General features: G+C 45.1%; 1 protein-coding gene and 1 pseudogene across 1 annotated transcript in view; one reads left to right on the top strand and one right to left on the bottom strand.

The window, feature by feature from the left end:
* The window catches only part of LOC126271993 (mitoguardin), a 1260603-nt gene that overhangs the window by 1088183 nt on the left and 158397 nt on the right, over positions 1-14023 (top strand). The gene's annotated exons all lie outside the window — the stretch shown is intronic.
* On the bottom strand, positions 9652-9769 carry LOC126274604 (5S ribosomal RNA; annotated as a pseudogene).

Raw genomic sequence — 14023 nt, 5'->3', positions numbered from 1 at the left:
TTCACGGATTTACTTCACATTACGACAACATGACGTGTGTGGTGTCACCGCCAGACACCACACTTGCTAGGTGGTAGCCTTTAAATCGGCCGCGGTCTGTTAGTATACGCCGGACCAGTGTTTCGCCGCTATCAGTGATTACAGACCGAGCGCCGCCACACGGCAGGTCTAGTCTAGACAGACTCCCTAGCACTCGCTCCATTTGTACAGCCGACTATGCTACCGATGGTTCACTGTCTACATACGCTCTCATTTGCAGAGACGACAGTTTAGCATAGCCTTCAGCTACGTTATCTGCTACGTCCTAGCAAGGCGCCATATTCAGTTATTATAATTACTTCAAGAATGTATTCTGGACAGATAATATTGTGAATCATGTACCGTCTAGAGCGACGTTCGTAATTAATGGATTAAAGTTATCAAACTAATTACGTCCGCTTTCTGAATTCTCATTCTTTGTCATGTTCCAGACCTCACGTCAGTATAGTTCTTCCCTCCTCACGCCAGCCTGCTTGAGCTAAAACGCGTGCATTTCGGCCTCCACTCGTAACACTGTGTTGGCTCTTCAGCTAACACAAAAACGTGCAAGCAATAAGGCGTTCTACTTAGGCCATTTCGAGAAAATCGCGAGAGAAGTTTTACGCATCGATGATTTACCGGTGCGTTGCGACCCTGAGCTCGAAATGGATGCGGTCATGTGGTTAGCGTTCAAGCTGTGTAGTCGGTGGATCACTGGATCGAGTCCCGCTCAGGCTCTTTGTAATTTATATATTTTTTAACGCTAGTTATATTATTTCACACATTATGTTTCAAAGGAAATATGATGAAAACATACGCTTATTTGCACACACTTTTAGTGAGTTTCGGATGGAATTTCGCTGGTTACTAATTTTTCTTTTCACAACAAATACACTCACGCTCATAAATTAACGATATTGCTTGTACATGGCGAAACAATGCTCTGGTGGGCGGTTTGCGGGTTTAAATCACTTCGGGGTATGGGCATGCGGTGCATTTGTCCTGCAATCGTCGCACGGTGGCGCTGGCAGCAGTCCACATACGCAGAGGTGTGTTGGTGCATGTCAGAGTATGGTGCAGCGAGTATGTGTGCAGATGTTTTCAGACGTACTAAGGGTGACTGTGTGTTGAAAATGGCTCAAAGAACACATATTGATGACGTTATGCGGGATAGAATACTAGGGCGACTGGAGGCTGGTCAAACACAGCAGGTCGTAGCACGGGCGCTCAGTGTGGCACAAAGTGTGATCTCATGATTATGGCAACGTCTTCAGCAGACAGGAAACGTGTCCAGGCGCTACAGTACGGGACGTCCACAATGTACAACAACACAAGCAGACCGATATCTCACCATCAGTGCCCGCAGACGGCCACGGAGTTCTGCAGGTAGCCTTGCTCGGGACCTTACCTCAGCCACTGGAACAGTTGTCTCCAGACACACAGTCTACAGACGACTGAACAGACATTGTTTATTCGCCCGGAGACCTGCAAGGTGCATTCCACTTACCCCTGGTCACAGGAGAGCCCGTAAAGCCTGATGTCAAGAACACAGTACATGGTCATTGAAACAGTGGTTCCAGGTTATGTTCACGGAAGTGTCCAGGTATAGTCTGAACAGTGATTCTCGCCGGGTTTTCATATTGCGTGAACCAAAAACCAGATACCATCCCCTTAATGTACCTGAAAGGGACTTGTGTGGAGGTCGTGGTTTGATGGTGTGGCGTTGGATTATGATTGGTGCACGTACACCCTTGCATGTCTTTGACAGAGGAACTGTAACAGGTCAGGTGTATCGGGACGCCATTTTGCACCTGTATGTCGGCCTTTTCATGGGTGCAGTGGGTCCCACCTTCCTCCTGATGGATGATAACGCACGGCCCCACCGAGCTGCCATCGTGGAGGAGTACCTTGAAATAGAAGATATAATGCGAATGGAGTGGCCTGCCTGTTCTCCAGACCTAAACCCCATTGAGCATGTCTGGGATGCTCTCGGTCAAGGTATCACTGCACGTCTTCAAACCCCTACGACACTTCAGGAGCTCCGACAGGCACTGGTGCAAGTGTGGGAGGCAACCCCCCAGCAGCTGCTCGACCACCTGAACCAGAGTATGCCAACCCGTTGTGCGGCCTTTGTATGTGTGCGTTGTGATCATGTCCCATATTAATGTCGGGGTACATGCGCAGGAAACAGTGGCGTTTTGTAGTACATGCGTTTCGGGACAGTTTTCTCAACTTATCACCAATACCGTGCCCTTATAGGTCTGTGTCCTGTGTGTTCCTCGTGTGCTTATGCTATTAGCACCAGTTTTGTGTAGTGCCACGTTGTGTGCAGCACGTTCTGCAATTAACCTTAATTTAGGAGTATGAGTGTAGTATACGACTTTTGTTTCTATAAGCAAGTTAATCATCTTTATAAAACACTTGATACTTGTTCATGCTTCTCGTGAAGATGCTGTTGAAATAAATTCTGTCGTACATCGCCATTTTTCGACACCTATGTCTACGAAAATGTTGCGTTACGCATGGTTTGCTTCCATATCAAAAGAGAATTTTTTTAAAATGTCAACGGCGTTTTCTTTTTGCTTAAAAATTCTAATGATTCCTTGACCATGCGGGATAATTCTATTCATTCGATGTAGCAGATGCTGTTTTAATTTATTTCTCCGGGGTCTGTATGAAAAAATACCATCCATCAACCTGTAACGTCGAAACCACATCCGACGATTAATCTTACATTACTATCACATTCTGGCATATTGTAACTCATTGTATGACGGAATAAAGTTATTTACACCCTTATTTACGATGTTTGACTTGGGCTTTCTAAGTCTATTCCTCGTACTTGAAATTTGCGTCTCCAGGCCGAAGCGTCCAGGTGCAAATCAGTTCTCAAATATTCTCGGTACCTTACCTGATGGCAGGTACAATGTATTTGGGAGATCACAACAGGCATATATTTTCAGGAAAACTTTATCCATTTGGTCGTTTACTTGTCGATAGTTATAATATCTGTTGCGATATTAAAAACTAGCAATCAACCAAGTAACATTTGAAGACCAATAAAAATCCATGGCAAGACGCGTGTCTTTTCATCATATTACAATCCAGATGTCATATGTATCGCCGGCTGGAGTGGCCGAGCGGTTCTAGGCGCTACAGTCTGGAACCGCGCGGCCGCTTCGGTCGCGGGTTCGAATCCTGGTTCGGGCATGGATGTGTGTGATGTCCTTAGGTTAGTTAGGTTTAAGTAGTTCTAAGTTCTAGGGGACTTATGACCTGAGCAGTTGCGTCCCATAGTGCTCAGAGCCATTTTTTAATATGTATCAAATAGTTTTGAATCCCGCCTGGTAGGCGGCGCGGGGGTCTGCTCCTGTAAACTGAAGATTAGGCCGAATGTAGGAAGCGAGTAGAAGCAAGTGAGGTAAAAATCTCTCGGTACAGCTTTTAGGGTAAAGGTGGCCTTCTGTCTCACTACAATAATAACTTGAATACATAATAACGTGAATACCTAACTTTGCACTGAGGAGCACGTAGGTGCGGAGCCGGATATATCAAAGCTCACAAAAGTTACACAGGCAAAATCTGTGGCGGCTCGCCTACTATAAAATAGAAACAATGTTGCTTGGTCGTGTACTCGGAGCGCCGGCTAGAGGGCGCTGTCATCTGTGTTAAAAAATATAAATTAAAAAACATGAGTGGGATTCGCTCCAGCAATCCATCGATTAGGGAGATTGAACGCTGACAACATGACCGCCTCTACTCGTGCTCCGGGTCTCAACGTACCGTACATACTTCTCTTGCGAGTTACTCGACATCTCCTAAATAGCACGCCTTACAACTTCTACATCATGTTGTCCTAATGGGCAACTACAAGTGTATAAAATCTGAAGTAAATCCGTGATCTGAACGTCGTGGCCTCCCCTTGTGAGACTACAATTGGCCAAGATTCATCCTTAAAGGTGGTATGCACTTTTTTGCTCTTATCATCATCCTCGACGGAAGTAGCAGAGGCGCTGGCTCTTTTCCACTGTTTTTCGTTTTTATTTTTTCGTCATTCTTCTGACTTCTTTGATTCTGCTTTCCGCGAATTACTCTCCTGTGCCAACCTCTTTATATCTGAGTAGTACCTGCTCACAACGACCTCAATTATTTGTTAGACATGTGCCAATCTCTGTCTTCCTTTACACTTTCTAACCTCTACAGTTCCCTCAAGTATTAGGGGCGTTAAATAAGTAATGCAACCCATTTTTTTCTCGAGCAGTTCCGTTAAAAAAAAAGAAGAAGCAAAATTTGCTGTGGGGCACGGTGGAATATTCCCGCTTTAGTCCGTATAGTTTCATGAGGTTCCGATAGGTGGTTGTGCTATATGTAGCCTTCAAAATGTCGCTCGTTACGGAGGTGCGTTCCAAGCACAAAACTGCCATTGAATTTCTTTAGGATGAAAAACAGAGCATAGGCGCTTGCAGTATCTTCACGGAGACATGGCAGATATCAAAAGCACGCTGAGTCGTTGGGCGAACGGTCTGTCCTAATCGCAACAAAGTGACGCAAACCTGTCCGATCTCCCGCTTGGTGCCGAGCTGCACACGGCTGTGACTCCTGCAATAATGGAACATGCGGACACACTCTCTGGAGGAGATGGATGGATCACAGTGGAAAACCTCGCTGCGCCGCTGGACGTGTCTGTTGGTGGCTCCGACACACTCGTCCATCAGCTGGGGCACTCAAAAGTGAGTCCCTGCTGGGTTCCTTGCCGCCTAACAGACGACGTACTACAAACACCAACGGTGGACCGTCTGTGCGGAATCGCTTGCGCGTTATTGGGCCGATCGTGACAATTTTTAGTCGAACGTCATCACGGGCGATGCAACATGGATTCATCACCTCGGACCGGAAACAAAACAGTAATCCATGGAGGGGCGCCACGACACCTCTCCTCCGAAGAAAAAGTTCAAAGGCGCACCATCAGGCGATAAAGTCATGGCTACGGTCTTCTGGGACCCTTAACGGGTTATTCTGTTTGGTTTTCTCCCTGGTGGTGCAACGATTAACTCTGAAGATTATTATGTTACCCTCAGGAAACTTCAGGGTGTTCTCGCTACAAAAACGCAAACAAACTTCTCCTTCTCCATCACAACGCAAGACCTCACCCAAGTCTGCGCACACGAGAAGAGATCACAATACATCATTGGACTGTTCTTCCTCATCCACTCAACCGCCCCGATCCCGTAACTTTCGACTTCCAATTGTTTGGCGCAATGATGGATGCACTCCGCGGGCAGCAGTAAGTGGATTACGGGGAGGTTATTGATGCAGCAGGATGTTGGCTCCAACATCGAGCAGTAGAGTGGTATCATCCGCTCATAGAGACCCTACCTGTAAGAGGGCGTAAGACCGTCGCATTTAACGGAAATTATGTTGAGAAATAGGGTTTTGATTCCAAGAGATTAGGCAGTAATATGATGTACTGGAATCCTGAATAAAAGTAACTTACTTTCAGAAAAAAAGTTTGGCGTCATTTGTTGAACGTCCTTCGCACCATCGAAGTTATTCCTTGATGTCTCAAAACATGTCCTATCATCCCTTCTCTTCTTCTTGTCAGAGCTTTTTCGGAGTTTATCGCGAACTGATGATAGCCACCATTGCATACAAACCCTCGGTAGGACACTGACTGATTTAATTTTTAGACTTTAATTTCAATTGTGGTGACGAAAAGTAATAAACTAAGTTTTCTGTAAAATCTAAACTACTCTATGTACATGATTTTAGACTAGCAATTTGTGCCTTTATTTATTTGGACTGCAATTGAGGTACTGGGAACATGCGAAAGGTGTGTGTGTGTGTGTGTGTGTGTGTGTGTGTGTTGCTCCTCTCAGATGTAGAGTAACCAGCATATCTAAACCCAACCACACACTAGGATTACCCCATTGTTCCGTCTTTCTTTGCTGATTGTTCTTTTTGAATATTATTTCGTGCATTAGCACGTGGGGGTTCAGAACTATACTGTAAACAGTGGACATCCAGACTTTACTTCTACTATTTAATTTTTTTAAATTATTTCCCATGAAATGCACCAAATATCAACCAAACCATAGCAGACAAAATTTAAACCCGAGTACCATCGAATGGAAAAACTAGTAGAAGCCGACCTCGGGGAAGATGAGTTTGGATTCCGTAGAAATGTTGGAACACATGAGGCAATACTGACCCTACGGCTTATCTTAGAAGAAAGATTAAGGAAAGGCAAACCTACGTTTCTAGCATTTGTAGACTTAGAGAAAGCTTTTGACAATGTAGAATGGAATACTCTCTTTCAAATTCTGAAGGTGGCAGGGGTAAAATACAGGGAGCGAAAGGCTATTTACAGTTTGTAGAGAAACCAGATGGCAGCTATAAGAGTCGAGGGACATGAAAGGGAAGCAGTGGTTGGGAAGAGAGTGGGACAGGGTTGTAGCCACTCCCCGATTTTATTCAATCTCTATATTGAGCAAGCTGTAAAAGAAACAAAAGAAAAACTTGGAATAGGTATTAAAATCCATGGAGAAGAAATACAAGCTTTGAGGTTTGCCGATGACATTGTAGTTCTGCCAGAGAAAGCAAAGGACTTGGAAGAGCAGTTGATCGGAATGGACAGTGTCTTGAAAGGAGGGTATAAGATGAAGATCAACAAAAGCAAAACGATGATAATGGAATGTATTCGAATTAAGTCAGGTGATGCTGAGGGAATTAGATTAGGAAATGAGACACTTAAAGTAGTAAAGGAGTTTTGCTATTTGGGAAGTAAAATAACTGATGATGATCGAAGTAGAGAGGATATAAAATATACACTGGCAATGGCAAGGAAAGCGTTTCTGAAGAAGAGAAATTTGTTAACATCGAGTATTGATTTAAGTGTCAGGAAGTCGGTTCTGAAAGTATTTCTATGGAGTGTGGCCAGTGAAGTGAAACATGGACGATAAATACACTTCTGGAAATTGAAATAAGAACACCGTGAATTCATTGTACAAGGAAGGGGAAACTTTATTGACACATTCCTGGGGTCAGATACATCACATTATCACACTGACAGAACCACAGGCATATAGACACAGGCAACAGAGCATGCACAATGTTGGCACTAGTACAGTGTATATCCACCTTTCGCAACAATGCAGGCTGCTATTCTCCCATGGAGACGATCGTACAGACGCTGGATGTAGTCTTGTGGAAAGGCTTGCCATGCCATTTCCACCTGGCGCCTCAGTTGGACCAGCGTTCGTGCTGGACGTGCAGACTGCGTGAGACGACGCTTCATCCAGTCCCAAACATGCTCCATGAGAGACAGATCCGGAGGTCTTGTTGGCCAGGGTAGTTGACTTACACCTTCTAGAGCACGTTGGGTGGCACGGGATACATGCGGACGTGCATTGTCCTGTTGGAACAGCAAGTTCCCTTGCCGGTCTAGGAATGGTAGAACGACGGGTTCGATGACGGTTTGGATGTACCGTGCACTATTCAGTGTCCCCTCGACGATCACCAGAGGTGTACGGCCAGTGTAGGAGATCGCTCCCCACACCATGATGCCGGGTGTTGGCCCTGTGTGCCTCGGTCGTATGCAGTCCTGATTGTGGCACTCACCTGCACGGCGCCAAACACGCATATGACCATCATTGGCACCAAGGCAGAAGCGACTCTCATCGCTGAAGACGACACGTCTCCATTCGTCCCTCCATTCACGCCTGTCGCGACACCACTGGAGGCGGGCTGCACGATGTTGGGGCGTGAGCGGAAGACGGCCTAACGGTGTGCGGGACCGTAGCCCAGCTTCATGGAGACGGTTGCGAATGGTCCTCGCCGATACCCCAGGAGCAACAGTGTCCCTAATTTGCTGGTAAGTGGCGGTGCGGTCCCCTACGGCACTGCGTAGGATCCTACGGTCTTGGCGTGCATCCTTGCGTTGCTGCGGTCCGGTCCCAGGTCGACGGGCACGTGCACCTTCCGCCGATCACTGGCGACAACATCGATGTACTGTGGAGACCTCACGCCCCACGTGTTGAGCAATTCGGCGGTACGTCCACCCGGCCTCCCGCATGCCCACTATACGCACTCGCTCAAAGTCCGTCAACTGCACATACGGTTCACGTCCACGCTGTTGCGGCATGCTACCAGTGTTAACGACTGCGATGGAGCTCCGTATGCCACGGCAAACTGGCTGACACTGACGGCGGCGGTGCACAAATGCTGCGCAGCTAGCTCCATTCGACTGCCAACACCGCGGTTCCTGGTGTGTCTGCTGTGCCGTGCGTGTGATCATTGCTTGTACAGCCCTCTCGCAGTGTCTGGAGCAAGTATGGTGCGTCTGACACACCGGTGTCAATGTGTTCTTTTTTCCATTTCCCGGAGTGTACTTTGGACAAGAAGAGAATAGAAGCTTTCGAAATGTGGTGCTACAGAAGAATGCTGAAGATTAGATGGTTAGAGCGCATAACTAATGAGGAGGTATTGAATGGAATTGGGGAGGAGTTTGTGGCACAACTTGACAAGAAGAAGGGATCGGTTGGTAGGACATGTTCTGAGGCATCAAGAGATCACAAATTTAGCATCGGAGGGCAGCGTGGAGGGTAAAAATCCTAGAGGGAGACCAGGGGATGAATACGATAAGCAGATTCAGAAGGATGTAGGTTGCAGTAAGTACTGGGAGATGAATAAGCTTGCACAGGATAGAGTAGCATGGAGAGCTGCATCAAACCAGTCTCAGGACTGAAGACCACAACAACAACAAACCGTCGCATATGGTTGGCCTCGTCCGAGGCCACGCAAGCAAGTGTAGTTGCAACGTCTGCTGTTGACAGTTGCTAGTGCAGGCTGACACCGTATTTACTCGTACTGTGCTGACATCGCTCATACGCCAGGGGCGTTTTGGACGGACGGTCTTCACGCTACTCGTCGCGTGCTGTCCTACACTGTTTGCTGTAAGCCACCTTCGGTAAGAAATCTTGACGACAGCAAGTGAAACAAGAAATCTGTTCTCGGTGACCTTCGCTGCGCCTCTTGCGACAAATCTGGCTTCCCTTTAACGAGCACCCTGGGCGTCCATTAGCGCCACGACGGCCGCCCATTGCCCCTCGCTACGTAGGACGTGCGTGTTTACGAAGGCGGAAAAGTACGTCGCCCGGAGGCTGCGCCCTTGAGCTCTCCTGGGGCTCGGGGAAGGCTCTGCCAATTAACGGCCGCTGATTGGCCCGACCCCTGCTGGGCAGCCGCCACCAGCCACCACGCCGCTGCTGCTGGCTCTCCGGGCTAGAGGTCGCCCACGCGGAGACTACTAGGAAATGACGATGTCGCCCGCTGCAGAGGTTGTGAATTGAAAATTGAAGTGACAGAAGCGAGAAGTCCGGCCTGTCACGGCTTCTCCTACCCTCACATTAAAATGATCACACCTAGTGATCACCTCCCGAACAAGCCATGAAGGCCCAACGGTACCAACTGGCCGCCGCGACATCCTCACCCACAGGCATCACTGGATGCGAATATGGAGGGGCATGTGGTCAGCACACAGCTCGCCCTGCCGTATGTCACATTTCGTGACCGGAGCCGCTACTTCTCAAGCAAGTAGCTCCTCAGTTTCCCTCACAAGGGGTGAATGCACCCGCTTGCCAATAGCGCTCGGCAGATCGGATGGTCACCCATCCAAGTGCTAGCCCAGCCCGACAGCGCTTAAATTCGGTGATCTGACGGGAACCGGTGCTACCACTGCGGCAAGGCCGATGGCCCTTCTGCTCCTTGGACCACGGAGATATCAGAAAACTTTTCTTACAGCAGGGAATTCTCTCCCTCAGATAATTAAGTTTAATGAAGGGAAAAGGGTGAAACTACTGCTCATGAACAGACAGACAACTGTTATGAGGTCAGTTATAATCTCGATAAAAACAGAATTGCGAGGCAATATTGTCACAAAAAGTGGAAATTTGCGTCCACATTTTTGGACTATACGGCGATCTGCATGTTTGTAATGAGTAGGTCCCGGATTTTAATGACAAGTCATATTTTTTCTGAACTATAGGGTGAATTTTAGAACAATTTATACACAAATCTAGGCATTTTAGTGTCGGAAAATGTATTTTGATTGTGCATATAAAGTCATATTTCGACAAATTTTAGTAATTGGTCATATTGCGGCTAACTTTTAATATCATAGGTCATATTTCCGCTTACGGGACACACGAATAAGAAAATGAATATGTTGCTCACGAGACAATATTTAACATGCTATTATCAAAGATAAACAGATAAATCAGTACACAGCTTTTTTTCTCAGGACTGTAGCAGAAAATCGGAGTACCACAACAGTCGTTGCGCAGAGTCGACAGTACCCTCTCAGGGCCAACAAAGGCGGAATCCTGGATGTTCTACACTGTGCAAAATTAGTGACAGTCTATCAGGGAATGAGGCAACATTTGATGATACTGAAACAAAGCTGAGCTCCACTGACCTTGCTGCCTTCAAATACGCTCCAGTGACGTCTTGTGAAGTGGAGAGGAGCTTTTCCAGGTACAAAACTATTCTCAGCGACAACCGATGATCTTTGTCAATGGAAAACCTGAAAATGCACCTTGTGATCCAGTGCAACTTCGCAGATACTGAAGCTTGGCATACGGTACTAAATAATGTGAAGCGCTTTAAATACTATGTGGAAATAAAAACATTGTTTTACTATGTCGATAGATGATCTTTTCACTGTACTTTGTGTTTAGAAAATAAAACATCCAGACATTCACAAAATAGGTGCAAATTAGCCACAAACCCTACAGAGAGAAAGAACTATATTTACAATATTTTGAGAAGTGAATTTTGTATTACTTTATGGTGAATAAAAAAGTAAACAAACAAGAATGCTTTCAATAAACTTCTATTAAATCATATTTTATTTTTAACGTCATATTTATGTAAGTTTTAGGCCATAAATGCATATTTCACTGTTTTTAGGTAATTGAAATCTGGGCCCTAGTAATGAGTCAAGCGAGTTGTACATAAAATGAAACAAAGTCGCATGAGGAAATGAGGGACAATGACTACTTGTCCAGTTCTTAGAGGCATCATTAATCAGAAAACGAGAAATGAGATTTGGGAATTCAGGACCACGAAAAATAGTAATTAGCCATGAGTAACTACGTAATTTAAGCCCACAGAGAGCGGCTGTGTGACACGCTTCCCGCTCTTAACATTGGTGGAACCGTAATGCTATTGTCTCGTGTTGCTAATCTCACATTTGCACGTTAAGCAGGCACGAAATTGCCTTGAGCACACTACAGCAGGTGCCTTTTCTACAACTGACTGACTATGCAGGATTGCTTCCAGGATGGTTGAAGCCAACACATGTATCGCGAAATGGTGCAACTATCGCACTACCGCCAGTCACGAAGTGAAGCCTATTAGGAGCAGCAACGTACTGGGACTGACACATTATCTCTCAACAGCTTCGTTTCCTCGCATGCTGCACGGCAGTGTGCTTCCTCTAATAGGAAAAAGTTTCACTTGGTCATCTCGACTGAGTCATGTGAAGTTGGCACCCGACTTTCGAGAAGTATACATTTCCTTAGACTTTACTGAGAGTGAGAGTGCTGCGATAGTTCTAGAGTTCCCAAAAAAAAATTTTATTACTTCTGCTGAAGTTCGCGAAAAAAAACAACAGCTTTCGAGAAAATTTCAATCATGTAAAAAGAAGAATTACGAAATTTGTGAAAAAAATACTGATCACAATTCTGAATAACTCCCCATGACCTACACGAAACCTCTATTGGCATTTTTGCAAGACAATAGTTTATAAGATAATTACAATAATGGAAGTCCTATTTTCATCACTTGTGATGACGCCACCCGGCTTCCGAGAGACATATATATTTTTTCAGAATGAAATTTTCACTCTGCAGCGGAGTGTGCGCTGATATGAAACTTCCTCGCAGATTAAAACTGTGTGCCGGGCCGAGACTCAAACTCGGGACCTTTGCCTTTAGCGGGCATGTGCTCTACCAACTGTGCTACCCAAGCACGTCTCATGCCCCGTCCTCACAGCTTTAATTCCGCCAGTACCTCGTCTCCTACCTTCCAAACTCTATTTTTCTCGAATGCTCTCTACAAAATTTGAAGAGTTCCGCAGAGTTTCGGGGAAAAAATTATGACTACAATTGCGATTAGATGAGCAGCTGTGAAGTTGGCAACCGTGTTTCGAGAAACCTGTAAGTATGCATCTGCGCTTTGTTTCAAAGTCATAGTTGTAGAGTAAGCAGTAGGATGTGATGCTGTGCCCTCGTAGTATCAATATGAGTGAATCCGATTGTGAAGTTGAACACATCCATAAGAAAATGAGGAAGAAGACTGTATGTCATCCTGAGCAGTACGAACGAAATGTAATCAGAACTGCTTAACTAAAGGGATTGAAGCATACCAATTACGGAGGTAAGCTAATACCAACAAAATTTGTCGGACTACCTTGTACTTTCCATTTCAAGTGCTTTGAATCCACCAGGAAAGATGATCAGTTATCAATTCGCACACCTTTTCTGGATCTTAAAAGTGAACATGATCTTTACCTAAAGAGCCTTAGATCAAAGAAAGGAAAAAGTCCAAAGGCAAATTCTTTCAAATATCATTGCATGGTGGGAAGAAATTGTATCCAAATTTGCAGACAAGAGTTCCCAAGCTCATTTGCTGTTGGCGAAAAAAGGGTGAGAAAAATAATGTTTGGAAAAATCCCTAAAGATGAAAGAGCAAAATCAAAGAGCGGTAATTCAATATCAGGATTTAAAATTGCCAACGTTCATGAGCACATACCGTTTCCTTTACTTAAGCCAGACTTGAATAGAAGAACCTCGTACGAGCTTTTCAAGGAAGTGAATTCCCTTCTTCCTATCAAACACGGGTACTATGTGAAAATATTTAACCAGAATTTTGACCTTCATTTCGGCAGAGCAAAGGAAATGCGTGTTGTGAATGTGAGCAGTTAATGGTGAGAAATAAAACAGCAAAAGTTTGAATGAGGCATCTCGACGGACAGCGATTTGTGATTTAATGGTGCACAGGAGAAGAGCTAAGAAATTTTATTCTGCTTTCAATGTAAGTGAAAGGCTGTGCAAAGAAAATAAACATATTTTGAGTCTGAGCTTAAATTTCATGCAGATTCTTCATCTATCAAGCGTACCTGTTCAAGGCCTATTTTGTCTCCGGCAGCTGACTGTTAATGTTAATGTGAGTCTGCAGTTACTTGTTTCACTACCTCACTACGTGCGTCCCCAAGTACACAAAAAGTTGTTCGTCTGTTTTATGATAATTGCTAAGCACAAAACAATAATCACTGTTTAATAAGAACGTGTCAAGCTTTCGTAGATGCTGGAAAATTTCAGAGAATGAAGGTATTCTTTTCCGTCAGGCGACACTCTTTCTTGCCGTCTGATGGAGCACAATCAAGATATCACTGCGAAGGATTGACAGAGTATATACCTTTATGGATTACGCTGAAGTGATCATATTATCGAATTCAAGATGAAAATTCTCTGTAAAGTTTATCTCAGCAGATGAAATCCTGAATGTCAAATGGTGGTGGACGAAACTTTACAGGAGGACAACCCATTTATTAGAGACAGTTACATGACGAAGGGACTTGAAAATAGCATTCAGTGTTTCAACATTTCATCATTTTGTCTTCAGTGATGAGGTATTTGGGACTGTAACAGCCTGCTGTATGATGAGTGGTGTAAATACCCACACATTCAGATTATACGTGGAGCTCCTCGATCCGTCGTCAACTTCCCAGCAAGTCGAGTCTTTTCAGATAACTACATTCCTATCAACGCAATGAAGATCATATATGTAAGGAAGTCAGACGCTTACTTAGTGCAAGAAAAACACATCTTAGAATTCTGGAATGCTCTTCCTCAGTGACTGACTGCTGCCGGAGCACAGGACACAGAAGATGTGTAGCTTGTGATATTCACTATTGATAAACAGTTTGTTTTCATGAACAGATATT

Source organism: Schistocerca gregaria, chromosome 5 (assembly GCF_023897955.1).
Source record: "Schistocerca gregaria isolate iqSchGreg1 chromosome 5, iqSchGreg1.2, whole genome shotgun sequence".
In the NCBI taxonomy this organism is placed as follows: Eukaryota; Metazoa; Arthropoda; class Insecta; order Orthoptera; family Acrididae; genus Schistocerca; species Schistocerca gregaria.
The sequence above is the reverse complement of the archived record's forward strand: the minus strand, read 5'-3'. Positions and strand labels throughout refer to the sequence as shown.